The following is an 11462-nucleotide window of genomic DNA, read 5'->3' as shown; positions in this document are numbered from 1 at the left end:
AATTAAACTTAGCTAGAGGTATTAAAGATAACAGGAAGGGATTCTATAGGCACATTGCCAATAAAAAACAGACTAGGGAGAATGTAGGCCCCCTCAGGAAGCTCTCGGGAGAGCTGGCTACACAGGATTTGGAGAAGGCTGAGGTTCTGAATGACTTCTTTGCCTCGGTCTTCACTGGCAAAGGCTCTGACCAAACCACCCAAGTCTTGGAAGGCAGATGCAGGGACTGTAAGAATGAAGACCTTGGGCCCACTGTAGGAGAGGAACTGGTTCGAGACCATCTTAAAAATCTGAACGTGCACAAGTCCATGGGTCCTGATGAGATCCATCCGCGGGTCCTGAAGGAGCTGGTGAATGAAGTTGTGAAGCCGCTGGCCATCATATTTGAGAAATCATGGCAGTCAGGTGAAGTTCCCGATGACTGAAAAGAGGGAAATATAACCCCCATTTTCAAGAAGGGGGAAATGGATGACCCGGGGAATTACAGACCAGTCAGTCTCACCTCTGTGCCTGGCAAAATCTTGGAGCAGATTCTCCTGGAAGGCATGCTAAGGCACATGAAAACAAGGTGCTTGGTGACAGCCAGCATGGCTTCACTAAGGGGAAATCCTGCCTGACCAATTTGGTGGCCTTCTCTGATGGGGCTACAGAACTGATGGACAGGGGTAGAGCAGTTGATGTCATCTACCTGGACTTGTGTAAAGCGTTCGACACTGTCCCGCATGACATCCTTGTCTCTAAATTGGAACGACATCAATTTGATGGATGAACCACTCGGTGGATAAAGAACTGGCTGGATGGCCTCACACAAAGAGTTGTGGTCAATGACTCAGTGTCCAGCTGGAGGCTGGAGACCAGTAACGAGTGGCGTCCCTCAGGGTTCGGTGTTGGGACCGGTCTTGTTCAACATCTTTGTCGCTGACATGGACAGTGGGATTGAGTGCGCCCTCAGCAAGTTTGCAGATGACACCAAGCTGTGTGGTTCGGTTGGTATGCTGGAGGGAAGGAATGCCATCCAGAGGGACCTCGGCATGCTTGTGAGGTGGGCTAATGCCAACCTCATGAAGTTTAACCATGCCCAGTGCAAGGTCCTACACCTGGGTCGGAGCAATCCCAGGCACAGCTACAGGTTGGGCAGAGAAGAGATTCAGAGCATCCCTGTGGAGAAGGACTTGGGGGTGTTGGTTGATGAGAAAATGAATATGAGTTTGACAGGCCCTTATTGGTTTTGGGAGGACAAAAACTAGTAAATCCTTTTCCTTTCTTCCTTTTCTCCTTCCTTTCTTCCTTTCTTCCTTTCCACTGTCCCTGGAAACGTTCAAAAACTATGTAGATTAGGCCCTCAGTGATACGGTTTAGTGGTGGTCTTGGCAGTTCTGGGGTAATGGTGGGACTTGATGATCTTAAAGGTCTTTTCCCACCTACTTGATTGTATGATTCTAAAGGGACAGCAGTGATTGGAGTTCATATTTTGCTGACAGTGAATTTTTCACATTTCTCACATTGGCTTCTCATATTTCCATAGTATGTCAAGTTCTCCAGACATGCTTGAAAATGCAGCTTAATCTTTTATTCTTTGTAGTTTGTGATGATGATGACCAAAAACTTCTATTGTAGCCAAGCTGACAAAAGTAGAAGACACATATATTTCTTGCCTTAAAAATAAAGCAGAAATGGTCATCAGCATCTTTGCTTTCTTCAAAAGCCACAGCAGCAACCAAGTGAAAAAGTAGTGATTCAGTCTGTGAAAGAATATAATCTGAGATTATTATAGTCTGTCTAATATAAAGAAAAGACAAGAATGTTTCCATTTTTATTGTGATGCCAAATTACATGCTTCTAAGCCTATGGAGGAAAAAGTATATAACAGAATACATAACATATAATTGGTATTTTTCTTTATATTGGAAATCTTTGTCATTTAAGGCATTCCCCTTCTATGTTCTGCTTAGTAGAAAGACAGTATTTTAGAATTATATTCTGTTTACTTCACTAGGTTCATAATTCCAATGTATTTTAATGAGCAGTAATCAAGAATATTTCTTCCCCTTCTTGTCCCCTGTAATATATTCTTGGAATGTAGACTGTGATTAGGACCTTTCCGTGAGTTTACCAGTCTAGTGGAAAATTTTCTATCTTGAGATTTTCTTGAGAAGGCTTAATCAATATTAGATGGATTCCTGTTAGCTTGATTGGTGTTTACAAAATAGTTCAAACATAGGTTCAAACATAGTTCAAAAATAGGTTCCATCATTTTAACAAACTGCATATTGAGAAAAATGCTTGAACAATAAAAATCACTGATTAGAAGAGTTTTATTTCTAATGAAATATTTTCTTTCTACCAATGTGACATTTTGAAGTGTGTTTTCACCCAGGTATTACCCAGTTAGTTTTACACGAATGTTCTAAATTTTAGAGGATACTTTGTAAGCAATATATTATAGCACGTTGAATAGATATGCATTTAATAAAGTCATTTGAACTAACAGTCACTCTAGACATTTCAAAATACCGAAAAAGTGTCAGATGCGTCTGGATAAAAAGTCAAAAAAAAAGAAAAAGGAGGATGTGCTTTATGTTTCACCTATACATAATAAAGTTTCTAAGACTTTCTGGATTTCATTCTTCTTTGCACTAGCATATCATTATTAATAAGAAGCAAGGAGTCTTGATTTAGAAGGCTGTCAGTGATGCAGAATCTTTTGCCACATGGGACAATCGCTCTTAACAGCTACCTACTTATAAATCCTTAAAAAGGTGGATTTATTTCTATTCTGAATTATTCTATTATCTGCTGCCTGTTGCCAGGACTGAAAAGACCATAATGAAAGTTTCTCTCCTGTATAAGTTCTTACCTGATCCGTAGGCCTCCATTAAGCTTTTCTTTGTAAGCCAGGCTAGGTTCCCTGAGGTTTTGATTGAAGGAATCACATTTCTGGTTTGTTTTTGTTTGGTTTTTTTTTTGTTGTTGTTTTTTTTTTGTGTGTTTGGTTGGTGGTTTTTTTTTGTTGTTTGGGTTGGTTTTTTTTGCTTTTACCCCAGGCAATCGATTTTCCTATCATATTTGCATTGTTCTCTACTAATGATTTTTTAATGAGGAAAGGCTAGTAACATAGCCTTCCTTTTCTCATTATTGACCTATTTATGCTTTGAAGGGCAATTCTTTTGCTACAAAGTTTCTGAAGCTGGTGTTGCCACTAGTTAAGCAGGCACTGCTTTCTGTGTTCCTCGATGGGTAACTACCTTTGGCCACATCATAAATACCAGATTTGATTATACCCACCTTACAATACAATTCAGATTGCTTTGCATCAGTAACTTATCCTTCTCATTATCTAAATAATTCTCAATCTCCGTTTTATTTTTAAGACTATTAGAATTTATTTATTTACCCACTGTTAAACAGAATTGTTAAAATACATACAAGCAAGGAAAAACTCTGCTAGACTTCCAGTAGAAACAGAAGTATGTGATGATGAGCATTTCCTCTTACCGTACATTTGAGACCTAACAAGTATACAAATCCATTTGATGTGCAGTGTAAATGTTGTTTTGTTGCAATTTCGTAGTCAAATATTGCATGTTATCAAACTCACATACTGCATAGAAATCTACATGTTTTATATTGAGAGTGTTATCCATCAACTCTGTCAACCTGTCTTATAACTTTATTTTAACAAAGAAATCAAGTTACTTTGATGGGATATATTTTTCACAAATCCTGGTTGATTGGCATTAATTATGTTCTCCTCCTTTAATTCTTAATTATAGTCCTCTAGCATCCATTCCACTATTTTGCATATGATTGACATCCAGCTGATGGGTCTGTAATTGCTCTCTTTAAAAATTGTAACATGTTTGCTCTCTACCACTGTTCTGGAACTGACAGAATTGCTGAAAAGCCTTGTTAATGGTGCACAGAGCTTGTCAGGCAGCACTTTTAAAAGTTTTGTATGCAAATTTTCTGGATACAGCTATTTTAAAATTTAATTCTGCAATATTTTCTGGTATTGTTATTAGAATGTAAAGAATTCAGCCCTTGTTATTGTGTGACATACATGTATAAATATTGCTGGATTGGATTTTGATAGAAATTAACTGTTCTGTATAACAAATATTATTTTTCATCTGGTAAGTGTATCATTTAATGGATCAATATGTTTGGAAGTTTTTTGTCTGAGGAAATGGATTTGATTCCTGCAAACATTAAAGAGTCAGGACTTAATAATCTTTAATTCTGCTAAAAAGCTTTTACCAAGTACCTGTAGTTCTCATCTTCTTGTTTACAGACAGTATATGGCTTTTCTAGATTATTTACAATTTGGCCTGATTTTTTTTCCAAATCAGTGGCTTTGATTCTGCTTTTTCATAGGGCATTCAACCAACATAAGTCAGTATGAGCTGACTTTTAAGACAAAATTCACTTCTTTGTATGTTATTTTACATCTATACAATTACAAAAGCTGCCTGAAAAACAAGTGATTTGATGATTAATAGAAAGCAGAAAAAAAAAAAGAGAGAAAAATTACTTACAAAACCAGCTAATCAAACAAAACAATTCTGCATGTATGTCAAGATGAAATAAATAAATATATTTATTTTAAAATATTAGGCAAAGAGTGGAGTCCCTGAAGCAACAATACCTTTCAGCTACTAGCAGCGAGAGTGAGTACCTGCTAATTATAGACATTTTAAATAGCATAGAACCTTTAAAACTAAAGTGTTCTCAGTCCATCTCCACATTCAAAGGGCAATTTCTGAGCTACTTCAGCCTTTTGAGTGTTTGGTGTCTTTTCAGTTTCTCTAAGGCATTGACCTTTTGGCCCAATTTGCATTTGAAGTCTGAGCAAATTTGGTGTTATTAAGTTTACCAGGGAAATAGGTATTTCCTTTGGTGTCACTGTTAATGAGCCAGTTACTGTCTGCTGCAGCTGCTGGTTCATTAGGTTTACTTCCAAGACACATCTGCTATCTGTCCCCATTTCAGGATTCCTTGACTGTGTGCTGTAGGAACAAAATCTCTGTGTGCCACATGAAGTGTGGCATGCTGTGGTATATTGTTATATCTCCATTTCTCCCCACCCCAAGGTCTTTCATCTTCTGTGGTTTGATCTATTCCATTCTGCTGCTCAACTGCTACCTGAGGTTAACTCTTCCTTCGTATTTGGTAGTTATAAAACCAGTTGGAGTCACAATTGCATTAACCGCAAATATTTGTGGGAATGCAATACTTTCTTAAAATAGAGAAAATCAAAGAGGATATATGCAACTTAACACGAGTAATTTCATTATCCACAAAAGACTGGCTTCACTTTAATTTCCACATTTAATAGAACGAAACCTTGCATAACTTGATAAGCCTAACTCACTTTTATCTTTCCATTGATCAAATGTATACTTTTAGGATGGCTTACAACAGTAGCTGAAAGCAGGAAGAATATAAGAAACACTTCACTGGGTGAGATGAATGGTTTGCCCATGTTTCCTTCAGCAGCGGTAGCAGGAGGTGCTGTTTACTGGGAGCATGAAATTTTGGCCAAGGCCTCCAGTGTATTCCCCATGCCCACCTTTGCCTTCTCTCCAGAGTGAAGAATCTCTGCCTCCACCCTTTTCATCATTTTTCTTGCTGTTCATTGTATCCTCTTTAGCTCCACTGGCTCACCATCTCTTCTTAAGATTTTACTTTCCGGAAACATAAAAGGCAATTTAGCACTTTATTGTTTAAACATGAGGTCCCAGTATATTGATAGTCAGTCCTGAGGATGAAAGCAGTATTCATCCGGGCATATAAACCATATCTGGTAGAGCACAATCCACATTCCTTACTAATTCTATTCAGTTCTCTCCAGACATACATCAGGCCAAGGTCATTAATCCCAATTTTAATTGCTTTTCTCTCTCATTAATTGTCTCTGTTAGAAAGCTAGGTGCATCCAGCTGTGGGGAATGGACAATTAAAATCTTTTTGATAGTTATTGCCTAAAGAAAATGTTTCTGAGCAGAAGAGAAAGGATTGTTCATACTGGACACGAGTATTGAAGGTATTTCAAAAGGGCAGCTTTGAAGGTTTGATTTTTAAAACACGGTATATTTTGAATGACAGTTGTATCCCTGCTTTTTATTTTCAATGACAATAGAAGGATACATGCCTTTTGTACCATTGTGCTTAATTTTCCCAATAGCTAGAAATATCTATATTGTATGACTTGTCCAGCAAGATAAGTGAATGTCTCTGAAAATTACCTTATGTATTTCTGGGTACTTCAATCTGTAGCAATAAGTAAGAGCTGTGCAACAGTACAATTCATGACAGGCTTTTCATTTTCATCTTTCAGAAAGGAGTTTTTAAAGGAGTAAACTAATATATAGCAAGCACTGTAGTAAACCTTGGTAAAAAACTTTCACATTATTTCTTTTCATAGTTATCCTAGCAAAACAGGTTTGGAGCTTTTTTCCTCCTTGTTTAACTTAATGCTAAAACAACATTAGTAGTAGACAGTGATGATTTTAATAAGCACTTCCAAAAGCAATTCACCCATTAGAATTTTGGCTCTGATACTTATACACCTATCTTTGTAGTATTGATTTTTATTTGGGGTTTTTGTTTTTGTTTTTGTTTTTCTGTTGTGGATCTTCTCAATGTTGATAGGAAAAAATTACCCTGGGTCTTTGTTGAACTTCTGCATTTGGCTTTTAGTTGATAAATTTTGTCTTGTTTCTGTATCCATCTCTGATAATGGCTACTGTGATATAGAGTAACAACACACAAAACATAGGCTAAGGAAATAGTAACTGGGAAGTTTGAAAGCATTGAGAGTGAGATTCTGTTTACAGATGTAATTTGAATTAATACTGCTCATTCATTTTTATACTTGATCAAACACTTTTTCCTTCATAAAGCATCATTTTTTAAATGATCCTTAGAGAACGGCAAGTATATTTTCACTCAGTTTTCACCATGAAAATAAAAAGCATGGTGAGTCTAAGCTCAAATACTTAAGATTTTACAAATTTATAAGCAACAAGGTCTTTATGTAAGGTCTCTAATTACAGCATGGGCTGTGGCAGTAATCCTTTGCTTGGATTATGAATGAGTGTACACTCTGTGTCACAGCAAGCCTGCACCCTGAATGACCTCAGCTGGGATGAATCCTGAATTCACAGATCCCTGTCACACCATTTGGAATCCAGCATACTGTCACTGTGTGGAATTTTTTTGTATACAAATGTGTGTCATATATCTTTTTCCTATTCAAATTGGGTTGGGCCCAGGAAGGGCTCGTCTGCAACAGCAGATTTTGTTGCTCAAGGGAATAGACCCTGTGCTGCTATCCCCTTTTTTCCTATTAGTAACTTGCAGGATCTGTGTGGCATATGTCTGACTTTTGGCAAGGTCAGGATATACTCAGAAATTCATTAGGAGGCCCAGATTAATTATTAGTAAAGGTTTTCTCTGGTGATTTAGGTTTATTTCAAGATTTCAATGTATTTCTTTTCCCCTTTCCTTGCCTCCTGTGGAAGCAAAATTGTAGCAATCAACAAAAGCTTTTACTGTATGCTTTTCTCTTAGTTTAATGTTCTCTCATATGCAACACCTATATATTTAAAATAATATGAGCAAAGCAGTATATATATCCAGAAATCTATTGCATGTTTTACAAATCACCAACACCTTTTCCTGCTCTTTACCTAGGTGCAAGCCAATACTCCTCTGTACATAATTACTCTGGGTGCAGAAAGGAAGGTGAAATTTTGCCTGAGAAGCCTTTTAAGGATTCCAAATTAATCTCTTGTGTTTTTCCAAAAAGTAAAACTCACCTTCTGGAGCTAACATTCCCTCTAGGGGAGTTGTGATCCATAGATTATAGACAGAAAATGCTGTAGCTGCTCATTTGAAACCTTTGCAGCTGAAAGATCCTGAGTATGCTTAGTCTAAAAGACTAATGACAGTTTGTCCTTAGGAACTTTGTGCCCTCCACACGGAAGAAACTTTGTTGCTCAAATGTTTCCACCTCTCCTGTTCAGTCCGATTTAGGGAGAGTCATTGTGGTTACACAGGATACAGTGTTGCAGTTTTGTTATTCAGCTAAAAGGCCTGTCAAAAGTGCTTATGCAACACACTTCTCATGCTGAACGTCTTCATTGTGTTTGTTTAAATAATGTCACACCTTATTTTAAAGCTTGTCGATAGTCTAATATAAGGTTCTGTTACCGCAGAACCAACATTACAATACAATAGTAGAAAAAATTCCATCTTAGGTCTCAGAAGCTTAAAATTTCATTCCCAGCTGTATTCTAGTTTAATGAGTTTAATTAGATTTCCTAAACTCCCTTTTCAATTGTCTAACAGCAATGATACCTACTTCCTGCATAAAACACTTCACAGCCTATTGAGCAAAGCCCTACAAAACCAGTGTCCAGCAGAAAAAGCTGAATGGGGAAGATATGTATTATGAGTCGGAAGCTGAAAGGTGGCTAACTCAGAGCAGAGACAGGAGAACAAGGACTCCAGTCAGAAGTAAAAAGCTGTGTGGAAGGAGATGTATAGTTAAAGCCATACATAGCTGGAGTTTTGGTAATTGTTGGAAGTCAATAAATGCATCCCACATAGAATTAAGGATGTTATTATCTTATGCAGTGGGTTTCTGCCCTTTTCTTATTTTTGAATTTGTATTCTTTTGGGTGCTTTCCTCCTTGACAAACATAAAGAATATGAATGGTCATATATAAGTCAAGACACAAAGTCTCTTCAGCAATGACAGTGATTGAATGGACGGGGAAGAAAATCAATGCTTCCTCCAAACATTTTCCTGGTTTTCTACTAATTCTAGTTTATGGACTTCTTGAGCTGCATACTGTTCCTGTGCATTTAGAAAGTCTTGGTTGATTTATCTTTCATAGACTTGTTTCAGATCCATGTAAATATTCAACATGCATAACTTCCTTTGATGAGGAGTTCTATAGGTCTGTCACCTATGAATGCTTTATTTCTTTGCTTTGAACCTAACGCTGGCTTTTGTTCTTCTTTCAGAAGAAAGAGTCAAGAGTTTATCCCTACCCACCAGTCCATGTCACTCAAGTTTTTAAACCACTTCTATTCCATGGTTTTCCAGCACAAAGACTCCTCTCTGACCTGGTTTTTCTTCAGGTGAAACCTGTTCCATACACACCTCTTCTGCCCTTCTCACAGCATGTCACCATTCCGCTGAACACTTTCTGAGATAAGGGGCCTAGAACTGCTCACAGTATTCAAGTTGTCAGTCAATTCCAGTTTTATTTCACGGTACAATCATGTTCTCTCTTTTACTGTCTTTGCCTTTCCTAGTAATTTCTAGCAGTAAAATTGTGGTTTTGACTGCAATTGGGCATTGATATCTACAACTATTCATGCAGGAACCCATAACTTATTACTTTTTTTGTCCAAGTCTAACAAACTTGTTCAGCATAAAAAAGGAAAACATCAATAGTTTTGGATTTCACTTTTTTTTTTTTCACCTTTTACCCACCCTCTGAAGACCTGTTATAGGAAAGAATTAGTGTTACAGTAGATGTGTCTGAGGACTGTATGCATAAAATTTATTTAGTAGACATTTTATATAGTTTAATTAATTGATTTCATAACAAAACCCCACATTTTGTAGAAGTGGCAAATGGTATAGTTCTTTACAAATAAATTTTCCTCTCTTCTTTACTAACATATTTTAATACTGACCGACTTCTAAAATTACTAATGGGGACTGTAAATGTAAGTAATTAAGCTTAAGGCTTACTGAATTAGTCCTTAATGTGATTAATTTTTACATTTGAAAGAACTATAGAATAATTGACTAATTATTATAATGGACTTGCCATACTCATCAGTTTGAGTAATAAATAGTGTTACATAGATGATTCTACAGCCAGAATTCTATAGTCTTTTCTATCTTATCTTGTTTAATTTTGTGCTTTTTACAAAAGGTGTACCAGAATTTTTTAAAATATTTTTATTATTACCCCATTTTGTCAAAAATGGTGAAAATTATGCTCCATACCCCCCTTTTCTCTTAGCTGAGCAGACACCATATAGTATGGAATATCCCTTTGCTCAGTTTGGGTCAGCTTTCCTGGTGATGTTCCCTCCCAGTACCTTTCCCACCCGTAGCCTACTGGTGGTGGGAATGTTGGAGATATACAGCCTTGATGCTGAGCAAGCACTGCTCAGCAGGAGCCAAAGCCCTGGTGTGTCATCAACACCTTTGTAGCTACCAACACAAAGCACAGCACAAGAAGGGCTGCTATGGGGAAAATGAATTCCATCTCAACCAGACCCAGTACAGCTATCTATTTTTGAGTCCTGGATAAACAAAGGTCACGGAGCATTACTGAATAAATTCCCTACCTAAACTAAAATATAATGTATGATCTGATTATTAGATGTCTTATTACAGGAAATTTACTAGCACTTTTGCGCTTTTCTGCTCTGAGTTTTATTTTACCATTGACTAATAGCTTCTACGATCTTTTTGCTATTTGCTGTTTTGTCCTAACAGATTCTGGTCAAACCACCCTGTGACTGGCTCTGGTTGGTAGATCTTGCTTCAAAAGGTCTTCTAGATGAGGTTTGTAAAGCTTCTGTCCTGTAAGGCACCATTAGAAATCTTCCCCTAATTTACAATTACATTTAAGACACATCTGATAGCACTTATTTAATCAGTATAATGGTTGTCCCATTAAGCAGTGATGGTCGTATATTTATTGAAGCAAAATCAAGTAAAATGCCTTGTATAAATATAGGTCATCAGTAGTTACCTTTCCCAACTACAAACCTTGTTAGAAAATAAATTAGTTTGAAATGAGCTAGTTTCCAGAAGCCTATGTTGGTTGGATTCATTGATTCTATTATTTATTATTTGAGCCCATAATTTACTAGGATTAATAGCATGGTGACAGGCCAATAATTACTCAAGGCATCTCATTTAGCCTTTTACAAAATGGCATATTTACTTAGTTTTGGTCTTCTCCGACTTTCCTGCTTTTTCCATCTCAACAATGTTGCAAGTTTTTGACCAATTCTTCAAAAACTTTTAGATGCAGAATTTTAAAATATCGATTTGAGCAGTTCTAATTAAATGTTTCTCCAAGCGAAATTTAAGAAATTTGGTCTTCAACCTCACAGACTCTAATATGAACCTGAGGCATAGATTAATGACCTGATAATGCATACCATTTAATATCACATTCCTTAGATTAACCAGCCCAATTGGAAGCTTTCCAATAAAGAAGTGAAAAAGGCAGTACCTGTTAGAACTGGTTAAGTATCTGATATTAAAGAAATGCTGCCTTTGAAGTTTAAATGCTCTTTCAAAACCCATACTGTGCTACAAGTTTTCCAGCAGCCAGCACTATAGAACAGAGGTTCCTAATGTTTTATTCATAACAGGTCAGGTAATGAAAAAGATACCATGCTGAGCATTGCATGAA

Source organism: Pezoporus occidentalis, unplaced genomic scaffold (genome assembly GCF_034315485.1).
Source record: "Pezoporus occidentalis ecotype Australia unplaced genomic scaffold, CSIRO_AGI_Poc_V1 ctg71, whole genome shotgun sequence".
NCBI classification, from domain to species: Eukaryota; Metazoa; Chordata; class Aves; order Psittaciformes; family Psittacidae; genus Pezoporus; species Pezoporus occidentalis.
The sequence above is the reverse complement of the archived record's forward strand: the minus strand, read 5'-3'. Positions refer to the sequence as shown.